Here is a 14,141-nt window from a genome sequence, read left to right as displayed (position 1 = left end):
TACAATTTTCATCACCATATCTCTGGGTATTAAATATATACCGTCACTAACAACTACATAGTTTTGTTAAACCTTTGAACCTGAAATACAATGTTGACGTTAAGTCTGTGTGGAAATGTAGATCCCTAATAATACATATTTACATATTTTTATTGAACTTTGATCTGTGTATTTGGACTGCGTCATACAGTTTATATTATGTACTTTGCTGCCTAAAATATATATCATATGTGATCTAATACTCCGCATTAGACGCACAATTCCCTATTACGTCACTCCTCTGCAAAAGTGCAGAAAGCCTTGTAATCAACCTGTCTTTTCTTTTATTGAGTTTTATAGAACTCATAATTAGGGGGAAATAGCCATCGTCTATCCACAACATGACATAAAATTAGTTCTTTTTTTTAAATGTTGTTATACACATTTACCTGTTTCAACTATAATTAGGTTTGTGTACCTAAATTGTGATGGCAATTGACACAGGTATGTAGTACAATTATGATAAAAACACTTGGCCACTAATATTCAAAATTAAGGGTAGTAGTTAAGCTTTGGGCACTAAAAGATCGAACATGGTGAAAACGGTTTAGGATCTTAAGTTTGATGAAAAAAGTAAAATAAGTCAGGTAGTATTTTTAAATACAAAGTTCAAACGTTAGGTCGTTAGAATAAAGGGTCTAAATGTAGTCCCGGATTATTTAAACCAGTGTTTCAAGGCAATTATTTCACCGTCATTGTAACAGAAAAAAACAACAATGAGTTAAAATATTAGATAACTTGCCTCGCATGTAAATGACTAATATTAGTAGGATGAATAATAAGGCCTTAATTTAAACAAATATGACACCTCATCCTAATAATTATAGTTTGAAGCATTGATATCCAAAGGCCGTTTATTGCAAAGGCTCAATATTTATCATTAGTGTACAAATGGATCCATTAATGACCTTGCAAGATATTCAAAGTTTTGTTTCAAAATGTACCTTATGACATCTTGTAAGAGACCAATGCCACTCAGCTGATCAGTTAACAAATCGATTCTGCGACAGTGAATATATATATGTATGCATGTGTGTATGTATGTATGTTTGTATATATGTATGTATGTATGTATGTATGTATGTGCGTGCGTTCGTGTGTGCGTGCGTGCGTGCATGTATGTATGTAAGTATGTATGTATGTATGCATGTATGTATGTATGCATGTATGTGTGTATGCATGTATGCATGTATTTTACCTCACATAACCTGAGATAGTGAGACTAAATATGACTGAAAGAGGATACGTTTCCTCCTTCCTGATTTCAGTACGGTTGGTCATAATAACGATATATTTAAATCTTTTGTGCAAACTGACTTAAGTGGATATAACTCACTGATGTTACTACTAAATTTAAATTGACAATCCAAATAATTAGACGACTAATGGAAATATCTTAATAATCTTAATTTTCTTTAAAATTATATAATTTAGGTCGATCGCTCGTAAGTAGGACAGACAGTGATAAATATAGTTTTATAGGCAGACATCAGCGTTTTGCGCTTGCTATTCAATCAGTTTTTGAGAAAATTACTAAATTATACCTGAAAACTGTATTTGTACTAAACCCTTATAAACGTCCTGTACAAAACATAAAACGGGAAAAGCAGAAGCCAAACTAAAGATGCATGTTTGATGCATTTGATTGCTTCGAACATACTCGTATCTGGAAAAGATGTACATAGACAATGTGACCCAGACACGGAAAACAAACTAATTTTTTATTGTACACATGGCAACGCAAGATTCTTTAATCCAGTAGTTCAAACATAAATAAAATTATGAAGAACAAACCATGACAAAATCATTAAGAAATAAAGGCTTATCGCGATCTTATATAGTCAGAAAAGAAATGAGTCTATATCTTCGAATTTGATAAATGAAATGAAAATGAAAATAAATTTAATTAAACATGAAATGCATTACTACACTTTTTCCTAAGATTATTTAATGCTAGAAACACTAATTGGGAGCAAATATTATTGCATATGTACTATATGTAACAATTGTAATAGTAGTGTGGAAGCAGGACATGCTTTTATATATATATATATATATATATATATATATATATATATATATATATATATATATATATATATATATATATATGTCATGTGTAAGAGATATGTAGTAGTTTGCAGGGAAGTCTATATTCCTCTATTTTACTTAAGGGATTTTCAATGTTTTGAAATGTTTGACAGATTAAAAAGTACCTTGCTTGTTGGAAGTATAATTCATTGTCATTTATCCGAGAACGTTATAGCAGCTGCATTTAGTCGTAAGTTTCAAACATTAAGAAGAAATGACATATTTGCCAATTTTGTTGTGATATTATATATTGCACACTGCATAAACAGTCATATGTAATCATTAGGGTTAACCAAACTTTTAATCTCTCTTTTTAATCTATTTTAAAGTTCCGACGGTGTGTTTTCCGTAAAATCCTTGTTAGCTTGAACAGCAGGTGTATTTTTCTAGACGTTATTGAAAAAAAAAAACGTCCCAAGTCTTACTGCTGATGCGCATTATTGTATTGAAGCTGCCATTTTCTTTACAGCTGACATCCAGTTTTGGTGCTTGTATGATTCCTTCAGTGAACCAGTCCTATCCGCATGCGTCTTATCCATGAGCCACTGCTCCCTTCATAGCTTGAGTTGACTCAATTGCTGTGCCGGCTTTTGTGCACATAGTTAGCTCATTGACGAAGGAAAATGTGGTCTCGCTGGTCGGTGCAGGAACACATCAATATTCATTTTCTGTAAATGTGAAAAACAAATTGTCAGTTTCATTTCAGCAACAAAAGGTATTGCATCTACCAAAAGAGGCCCAAAAGGTTTTCACTTTTATTGGTAAGATTTTTCCTAAGTAAGTACGTCAATATTTTACATGTACTTAATTTAAGTCAATCAGGGCCTTCACATTCTTGAATAAGCTTTTTAATAATATTATTACTGGTTGGTTCCGTATCATGTAACAAAATTTGTCGTCTGTGACGTAAATTCAGATCAGATGGTATTTGTTATTTTAATTATTCATTCTTAAAATCTCATGTGTCATATTAGCGTTTTGCAAAACCAATGTCATTTCACTATAACCCCTTAAAATATAGAAATAACGTTGCTTTCATTAAGGAGTCGGGTATTTTGACAACATGATATTTTTTTCTTTAACAAGTGAAGAGTCGGCATTGGAGGAAGAAAGGGAATAAATTAAACGAGATATCAGCAAGAGTCTAAACAATACAAAACGGTAATTTGGAACGGGCTTGTGTCTGAGATAATAATACTTATTTCTCTCATAGGTTAATTTATGATTTTTCCCCGTTATATCATTTTGTTTTTACATTTATAATATAGATAAGACACGTGGATATAAACTATTCTTGCTTTATTTCAAACATGCGTATACACATATACATATATCCTCCTTGATTCGCACAGTTAAGCCAATATTCAAGTACATCATCTCCAAAAATTGCCATTAATAAAAATGAAACATATTTATCCTTAGCACAGTGCTAAATGTCATAGTAAAGGATGGAATCTGATACATGCTCCTTCACTCACTTTGTGACTTGTGTGTTCCTGTCTGTAACATATTACTTGTGCGCTTAAGGCTCTCGAACTCCATATGATAACTGATGTGGACTTCGTTGCTCTGTAAGTAAAACCAGACACTCTTTTTTCTACCTTAAAAGCCATCGCAAAACGTTCGCTATAAGATGCAGAGGAAACTAAAGGTAATTGTCTTCTTTGACACACTAAGGCAGTTGATACTGGCTGGTAATGAACCCACAACCATGGCATTACACTCGACCACAGCTCCCAAAATATAACATGAATATGTTTAGGAACAATAAATTTTTTTGAAGACTGAACAATTATACACTCTTGCAAGACTACGTAATTATACCATTCACCCTCTATCCTATTGAAATAAACTCTGTATATGATAATATATTGGTATTGTTGATTACCTGCACAGTTTCCATATCGACTACTTTCCTATTATTTACATCCAGCGTATAATAAATCCCAAACTTGGCAGTATACCCAGGTGAGTCAGCCCGACAATCTCCATCTACAACAATACTACAACCACCACGCCTCACTTCCCTTATGCTTCATTTTCACAGTTATCACAAACACTGAATAGGCTCAGGGGAGCATTCTCTGCTATTAAGAACTTCCTTTCTTGATGAGTTGACTTTTGCTGTAAGAAAACTAAACATTTATTGAATGATACTGACTTCATGTACAGCAAGTAAAGTTGGTAATAAAACTATAAATGCCAACAATTCATAATTAGTCCTGTGATATAAAAGCTGTACCATGCTTCCTTTTCTGTCAAAGATTTTGAAATTGATAAAACCAGGAAAAAATAACTAGAAACTGCACCTTTGAGTTAATTGTAACTACAAATGTCATCACCATAAAGTATGCTATTTACTTACTTGGGATGAATTAGGTTTAAAAGAAAAGGAAAATGTTTAAAACTAGAATATACTGTATGGATTTGGACTGTTTCATTCATTAATTAGTTTATTACTTCAAATTGTTTTAACAAAACTCTTTGTCTAACAGTCTCCTCCTGAAGGAAACCACATTTGTTGTAATATGAAATTATTCAAGACTAATCTTAACACATTCCATATAAATGAACCTCAAGATAGAGGCCACTTTTAAATTATAGCTAAATGTAGCCAATACTATAGGTGGGCTGGTGATTGTGTTACATAGACATCATTATCCTTGCCCTGATCCCCATTAAAGCTGCTCTGCCAGGATGAATTTCTTGTACTGGTTCCAGCATAGGATGAGTCCATTGAATCGCTGAGGTTGACTGCTATTTCAATTGACAAGGATGTTGAAGAGGTATTCAAGTCATCCACATTAACTGTGGTGCGCCCTGGTTCATCTGTGCTATTAGGGTTATCAGTTTGGGTACCTCAGCTCCTTCCATTGGGCTTAAAAAGGACATGTTAACCTGAGAAAAGCATTAAAATATTTACTTATACTAGAATTGTATATATATATATATATATATATATATATATATATATATATATATATATATATATATATATTATCTTTGCCAACTTTTCTTGGTCCACTGTACTGGGACCTAGTAGATTGTCTATTTGGTCTGACTGACGTCTGACAACCAGCTGTTACTGTTTTCACCCTTGCGTCACATGCATCATACTTCTGGCAAATTTTAAAAAGAATCGAGTATAGCAACTGCCATGGATAAATACGGCCTAATTTAAACCCAACATTATATCCTGCCCACCAACCCTACCTCCTTTCCACCACTGACAGACTGTGACACTGGGTAGTGCAATATAAGTTACTATATTTTCAAGTTTTGTATTTCTATATATTTACTTTTGTGACTTTTTACACGAAACTGCATTTAAGGGAAAAATACAATAATAACATAGTATTCAAATGACAAACTTCAACTTTAGAACATGCATCAATGTAGAAAAAAGTACAATAGTACCAAATCACAGGGGTGGGATCATTTATTTGAAAAGCACACATTACTGAAGCTTGTGATAATTTGGTCATATATTCGCATTAATGAATTTGATTTATTATTTGTTGTTCAAAAAATAGATATCAAATTATATTACGAAACATCTTTTTAATCCTGATTGTAGAATGCTCTGCAGTGCTCACACCCTTGCTTCGTGAAACCTACCATATCTGGGTCAGACAAAACAGTTTCACATTCTGTCTCATCTTCGGCTACATTGTCAACTGAACTAGTACATGTAGACATCACATCCTGCAATGTCTGAAAGATAAATTTAGCTGATGTTATACTGCCATGGATTGTACTGATGTGTTGGTCATGTGAAGCTGTACATGAAGACACTTTATTACTGATATTTGTATAAAATATTGTTCTAACTCAATATTACACCAATGAAACATGACCATATTAATGTGTAACAGCCGATTCTCTCTCTCTCTCTCTCTCTCTCTCTCTCTCTCTCTCTCTCTCACACACACACACACACACACACACACACACACAAATGTACACTCACATGATAAAAGATTATTCATAAGCAGTGAAATAGAGAGAAGACAATTTCCAAAATTTTAGATAATCTATTACCCGTTTTCTCTCCCTCTGTCATCCTGTGTGCCGACCGCTCCGGTGGCTTAGTGGTTAGAGAGTCCGCCTCGTATGCGGGAGGTCGTGGGTTCGATCGCCGGCCGAGTCATACAAAAGACTTACAAAAATGGTACTAACAGCTGCCTCGTTTGGCGCTCAGCATTAAGAGGTTAGTGTTAGGACTGGTCAGCCTGGTGTCAGGATAATGTGACTGGGTGGGACATCATGCTACATGTCTGCGGCATGATGTCCCAGTGCTAGATATCACTATAAACTGCCAGATTGCAGACATCGTAGCGATATGACTGAAAAATTGTTAAAACTACGTTAAAAATCCAAAATCTCGGGCACATGGATGTCTGGTCTGAGATATTAGTTGTGGTGAGTGGGAGGGACCTCATCCACATCAGGGCTGTGAGCACGCTTTGTTCGTGGCGTAATGGATGGTACTGCGTCAGAAAGAAGAGTAAGTGTTTTCTTTATTCCAAACGTAGCCATCAAACTCTACAGATTGTCGCATGGTTTGAATGCTCTCTCCCATCCGCCCTCGTTAGCCGCTCAGACCGGGACCAATGTCCTTTATATTTAATGTCCGAGGGAAGTGTGTGCATTGAAACACTATATTTTGGTATATTGCTACATCCACCAACGATACACCTCTTTCCCATATCGAGTAATGAACCCAGTGTGAATACAATCCAGAGACGCTTCACGCTTTACAACGATAACACAATGATTCTTAGGAATGCCGGGTTCATATTGTGACGTCACGCCGTCTGAGATCACCGAAACTGCCGACCTTATACTTGGCTGACGGAGAATATTCATGACATGTACCTTTAAACTAAATATATATGCATCTGTTGATCGCATAGGGTAGAACTTCAGATACAACATAAATCATGATAGTTACTAATTTAAGTTAAGTGATACAGGTGTCTCAGGTCTACCTTTAAATACATTGCATAGGGCTATCTTGAAAGGAAAAATGGGGAAAAGAATAAAAGGAAAAAGAGAGACGAATCTGGATGCTATGTCATAAATACATGAAAAGAATCAGATAATGTTGATACATACAAAAGGAAGACTGACTCATATTTGGATTTGTAATGTGCGTCCTGAGCTAAATGAATTAGGAAGCACACTGTTTCAGGATTCGGATACCTTTACGTAAGTGATTAGTCGCTATCAAGTTTACTTTCCACTTTTCAAAACTATGCTCAGGGTCAATGAATGTGCTAAAATAAAATCGATATCTCCTGCCTTTCTTCCCTTAGAGGCTATACACTAAATGCCATAGAAGAAGAAAGTAAATATTGAACCCACTGTTCCTTCCACACAGACTTCAATTTTTACCGTCTTTGAGAAACCGGCGTAAATGACACCTCAGAGAATATATTTTTGTGAATTATCAATGATGATTTTACTCGATCAATTGCGTCACTGTACAAAGAGTACGAGAAAGCTGCGCCTAGAATAAAGTCATGCATACATTTATAAAAACAGACATGAAAATGGACGAAACAAATCAGCAAACAAATTGTTTCCAATTGATTTGTAAGTCACATAAGTACTTTATGAGTCATAACATATATTAATCATATAAATTATTATAGTCATATGTATGTACTGGGTTTTTGTGCCTCGTTAAAAAAATATTGAAAAATCCAATATTACCGGAAAGTATATGTGTGTGATTTGGATTTGTATCGTAGCTTTAACAATTTTTCAGTCATATTGCTACGATGTCTGCGTTGTGGCAGTTTATAGTTATGTCTAGCACTGGAGCATGTTGTTGCAGACATGTAAAATGATGTTCCACCCAGTCACGTTATCCTGACCCCAGGTCGACCAGTCCTAACACTAACCTTTTAATGCGGTGCGCCTAGTGAAGCAGCTATTCGCATCATGTTTATAAGTCTTGGGTATGACTGGGCCCGGAACCAGCGACATCCCGCATCCGAGGAGGATGCTCTAACCATTACCCCACTAGAGAGGTTTTACCAGAAAGACTCGTGTTTGTGAACTGTACTTTTCATCCTAGTAGTCTTTAATAATTGTTATCATCTACTAAAACCTTTGGAAGAGGAGATTTATTAATCATACATACATTTGTTCAGCTTTGTGGCAAATATGTATGCTTTGTTAATAGCGATGCTAACAAAAATAAAAACAGTACACATTATTTTGTGAAGCTATCTTGCCAACCATGTCTTTAATTCAATCCTGACTGAAATGTGTTGCGTAAATAAAAGCGTCTAAAGTTTACACTACAGAGAGCTGATTTTTAACATTTTAGAACAAAACAAAAATAATCTACCCTGGCAGATAATTCATGTAAGAAAAAAAACTGGGAAAAGTTCACAAAGTTCCATTTCCACTTGGTGAATTTGCTTCTCTTTACTGAGAATTAGTTCCAGTCTAATTGCTCGTGTTCTTAAAATTCTGTAAAGTTACTGAATGTGTTGTGGTAAGACCCGTTAAAAACGTTTGCATCATATTCACGACCTATTCGAGACAAAACTTTCAAAACGATGAAGATATTATGCTGCACGACTCGTTTTGTAAACAGAAAAATTAAGTTGAAGGTGCCGGTAATTAGAATCCAACCCTGGGAAATCTCACTGTTTACATCTGATAGTACCTGTTCTGCGGACAGCGATAATAAGAAGATTGTTTGATGTTCAAACCTTCTATTGTCTACATTTTTTCCCGCTTGTGATATTCTTCTGAGGAAAGTAATCAACCAAGAACCTTCCTTCTTTCAATACGGTAAATATACCACCACACCTATGTTGGTTCTACAGCTCGCGCAATATTGTGCTGTCATTGGCCAACATCAGTGTTTTACTTTCCACCTTTCTGCCTCTAATTGTACACCGTGAAAGCCAATTAGCATGTTAGGTGCTCCGGTACGAGCACTCAAATAAACGCTGTTGCTGCTGGGTTATTTTGTTGACTTTTTAAAAGTTACATCCGCATTGATTGGACAATATCATGAAATCACGTAAGAAATAATTGCAGTACTATTAACTAAAACGTTTACACTATAAAAATAAAATCATTAAATCATACTATGATCTGAACTACGGCAGGCAACTATTTTTGGGAACACGTTTGGTGACGAGAAACAAAAGTTGTCGCTGACTTTTATATTTTGTATACGTTTAGTTAATCCACATGTTGAGAGAAGATAGCTCTCATCAAACTTTGAATAACAAGTGTGATCTAATCAGTGATAAACGTCTTTACAAATTTTCACACATATTCAATGTGATCTTTACCTAACTACTATAAGTACCTCTATATTTATGTTTGAGACTCGCTTAATCCTTTGGTAGAAATCATGTAATACCGTTTGATGTGCACAAAACATAAAGCAGATAATTAAGATTCTCTTTTCGGTAAATATATTAATTTCACCTCTGTACATTTCCCTTTGGGTATATACAATACCGTTTAGGCAAGGAAAGCTCACCGTTATGCGTCGCATTTATAATTCAATTTCCGCAAACAGTCCTGAAACTTTCAGTAAATTTACCTTAATCGGCAGCACATAGCCATCAATGGCCTGAACTGTTGCTAAACGTTAATACATTTGTACTCAGTCTGTGACAAATTGCATCATGCATACTACACCTCAGCAGAACAGAACGTTTCGTTAATGTTCAGTAAAATAAAGACTTACTGCATTAAATACCTCTGCATTTGTCTACACTGCCTGATGGACACGCTGTACACTTGGCTGTTGAGTTATCATAATATTGGGTTGATCCACATCTGCCTTTATTGCTGAATTCCATGGAATGGTAAGCTTATCAACTCAGTGGTTGTCCCACAGCAGACAGATTCCTGAACCAAACATTTGACTGTTTATTTAAATTTAACACACAACGAAACCAATGACATATTTCACTGTTAGAAATTAAGTCAGATATATAAGAACTATGTTGTCAACATGGACAGATTCTGCCTTTGTAATAGTCTGCATTTCATAAATTAACATTGTACTCAGGTCCTGTACTTTGCAATTGTTTGTAATCTGAAAAATGTTGTAAACATGGACAGATGCTGTACGTGTAATAGTCTGCATTTCATGAATTAACACGCAGAAGTTTTGGAACCAAAATCGAACCTTTTGTCGATTGGTGATACATGATGTTAACAATTTTATGTTTTAGTGTTTGACTCTAACCTGTTAAGAGACATATTATCCAAATAAACGGAACGGCTTGTGAATGAGAAAGCATTTGGGTTTCAAAAGTTCTTAAAGATTTTTAAGGGTAGCTAGCCCACTGGGAACAGTTGAAACAGAGTTGTAATTGACATAAACAGTTTATATAAAGTAAATGTTTCCTGCGTATGTATTTTAGTTTATATTCTATATGTAAACGGGACGTAACTAGGTGCCGCGTTACTTAAAATTATATTGATCACTACTAGATAATGCTTCTTTGTTGATCATAGATAACGTCAAAGCATATGTATTTGGCTTTTACAATTAAACAAATCTAAAAAAGAATGTAGAGTTTATTGAGGAATATCGGTATGAAATACTTTGAAATTCCAATGTTGTGGTCAGGCAGCTGCATCAACGCATATTCTTACTCTCGAAGAGAACGGAATTGTATCGCAACTCTGATAGGTATACCTGTAGAAGGTACATCCACATTTGCGTTTTCGTAACCATAAATATTAATATTCCATTGTGAATAGATAGACCGACGAATGTTCCCTCAATTAGCCCAATTAGCTAACTCAGTGGGAAAAAAATAAAAGTTAGTGGTACCTATACCATCCGAAGAAACTAGGATAAACATGCAGTTCGGAAATATACTCCTTTCATCCGAGCAACATCTTTCTTAAGCACAGAAACTATGTTTGTTACAGATACGAATATTGTGTCATCTGTTGTCATGGGTTTCTTTATCAAAGACTTTGCCTGATTCCAATGGGAAATCTCAGAAAGGCTTGTAATAAATTTCTTCCACGCATAGATTCACAATCCAGAGATTCAAGTCCCTTGGATATAGAAAGATGGCAAAAACTGGTAATTTCAGTTGTGATATGATCTTCTCCACTACCCGCCTAAACAACGTTTGGAACAACACCTCAGAAACAAACGCTACATTGTTTTACGAAATTTCAGCGTTAACGACACTATGCTATTTTTCTATTTACTTCGTTTCCTAACGGAAACATTTATCAAAGAGACTACACCTTAGGCTCACATACAAGTTTTAAATGATTTGTTGTCCACACAAGCAAACTCGCAACGCTATAAATTTTGAGCAATGCTGTTGTTGTAGTTGTTGTTGCTGTAGGGTTTAACGCCATTTTTCAGCACACAATATGCTATACATGGCGGCCAGTATTAATGGTGGAGGAAGAACCCGGGAAATCCCCGGAAAGAACCACCGACCCACGAGAAGCTACTAGCAAGTTTTTTCACATATCCCCATTGGCCGATTCCGAGACTCGAACCCACACAGACAGAGGTGAGATGGCTGTGATCCGTAACGGAGAGCGCTTTAGACCACTCGGCCACTTGGGGCCCTTTTGAGCAATGCAAAGCAGACTGTAATAGAACTGCAGCACAGAATGTAATACATCTGCAGTGCTAAGTTGAAAAGAAAAACAAAACCTGGAAAAGAAGCTGCATCACTTGTTTTATTTTTGTATGCTTTATTGCGCATTTAACACATTTTTGACTATCTCGTGAATAGGAATGAAAACTAAGAGCCTTTTAGAAAGTCAAAGAGGCAGCTGACCCGGGTTTAACAGTAAGAAATAGTATTTGAAGTAGTTTCCTGTACACAGCCACTGATCTTATACTATAGCACACTCAAAAATGTATCTGGAAAACAAATCCTTTTAAGTTGCGCCACACAAAACGTTTTAACACATTTTTTAGTAACAAAAATACTTTCAGCCAACAATACGTATGCTATTACACCAAAAATAACCTTTACGACAAACACCCTGAAGTTAGTCTTCGAAAACAACATAACATGTTACTATAACAACGTTTTACAAGACTTTTCAACCAAACAATAATGTGCTTCTGCTCCCCTTAAACATAGTAAGGGACATGAACGATATTATTTACTAACATTTAGAACCTTGACTGTTAACTCGTTTAGCAGACATTATCCTGCCACGTACCACTGGTTTCTTTGTAACGAGGATCTTGCACTAAAACACGCTTAAGAAGAGCTTGATAATCTATTGTCTTGTTGCTTGTCTGATGAACAAGTATTACAGTTCGTTTTTCAACTTCTTTTGTTAGCAAGTTAGCATTTAAGCATTTAAGCTTAGTTCAAATGAATTGGACGACTGAATTCAATTATTACTATAACCTTGCCTAAACCACAGTTTTCATTACCATATCACATTGGTCATCACCTTATCAGATTTGATCAGCTTATAGTTATTCAACAAGTATGATGAATATATATTTGATTTTCACATATAATGACATTACATGGTTGGTTTAATGCTGAATATACGAAGTTATTTACCTCGGTGGATCCAATCGACGATTACGAGATATTTCCGATCCCACATCTGTTAAATGGCATCGCTCGGTATACTCGTTCCAGCCTATAAATGGATCCCCAAAGAAACGCTTTGTCCAGCAAAATGGTTGGTTCAGAACCATTGGACCCTTACAGTGTGATAACCAATAATGTCCTTCGAAACAAGGTTACCGTTCCCCGCAGAATTCGGGTTACACAAACCCCATATATCGACGAATCCGTAATCATAAACAGCTCAAAACTCAGGGTCATTATGACGATGCAGAGAGCACATAATGCAATAGCCCTCTAACATTTGTAAAGGCTTTCAGTTCTTTATATAACCCAAAGTGTGGGGTTTTGTATTTCTGTTAAAATCAAAAAGAATCTGGAAGCATAAATTAATTTTTGTTCCTTCATCAGTTGCTCTTTGATTTTTGCATTTTATTGTTTTTGCGGTGTGCCGTACTCACAAGGTCCCTGGAACTGGTACATTTGTTTTCCTTCCCAGTAAATTTTCTTTGAGAAATACGTCACTCATGAGACACTGAGTCATGCGGATGGTTTTTATAACACGGATCCTAAATTAGTGATCGTAGCAAAGGATCAATCTAATGCACTACTTGTGTTGTATGTGTATGATATCTTGCTTTAATTATGCTATATTTTGTTGGTTTTAAGACTGGCCATTTTATATATTGTATGTTGTATTTTATTTTTATACCTTTTATACATTTTTATTTACGTACATTAAAAAAAGTTGTATAAAATTATGTCTTTTGATGGTTCTCCGGTCTCCATCTAGTAATGTTTTTCCTAAAAGTGATAAGACCAGAGCTTTTGCCTATAATATTATATAGTACAGATATATTTTCTCACTGTATATATATATATATATATATATATATATATATATATATATATATATATATATATATATATATATATATATATATATATATATATGGCTCGGTCCTCACCTCCATAATAAATGTATACTGTGAGAAGGGTTAGAATTTACTCAGCACTGTTTCATGGTTTATATTACTACATAAAATGCAATTGGCAAAGATGGTATCATTAGTGCTGATAACATTTATCTTCTTGTCCAGCGGCCTAATTACTTACCGGATGTAGTAAATACATCACACAAGAGAGATATAACTAGCTTGTCGAAAGCGTCTATACTTACTCAAGTACAAAACTCGGGACAAAATGTAATACAAATTGCCCTTGGGTTTTGATTCCCTCAGGGAGTGAACAGGAATCATTAATTCCAATCGCCAAGTTTGAAACTGAACCACTCTTGGTGACGCTGTACGAGGCTGAACCGCAGAAAAGAGTCGTTACTGAGTTCAATAAACATATGTATTGTAAGCATTATATTTACAATACTGGTAAAACAAAAATCAATTTACATAGCAAAGTACAGAAAGCAATAATATCACCAAA

Source organism: Sinohyriopsis cumingii, unplaced genomic scaffold, assembly GCF_028554795.1.
Source record: "Sinohyriopsis cumingii isolate HCF-2022 unplaced genomic scaffold, ASM2855479v2 utg000229l, whole genome shotgun sequence".
Taxonomy (NCBI): Eukaryota; Metazoa; Mollusca; class Bivalvia; order Unionida; family Unionidae; genus Sinohyriopsis; species Sinohyriopsis cumingii.
This window is presented reverse-complemented; position numbering follows the sequence as displayed.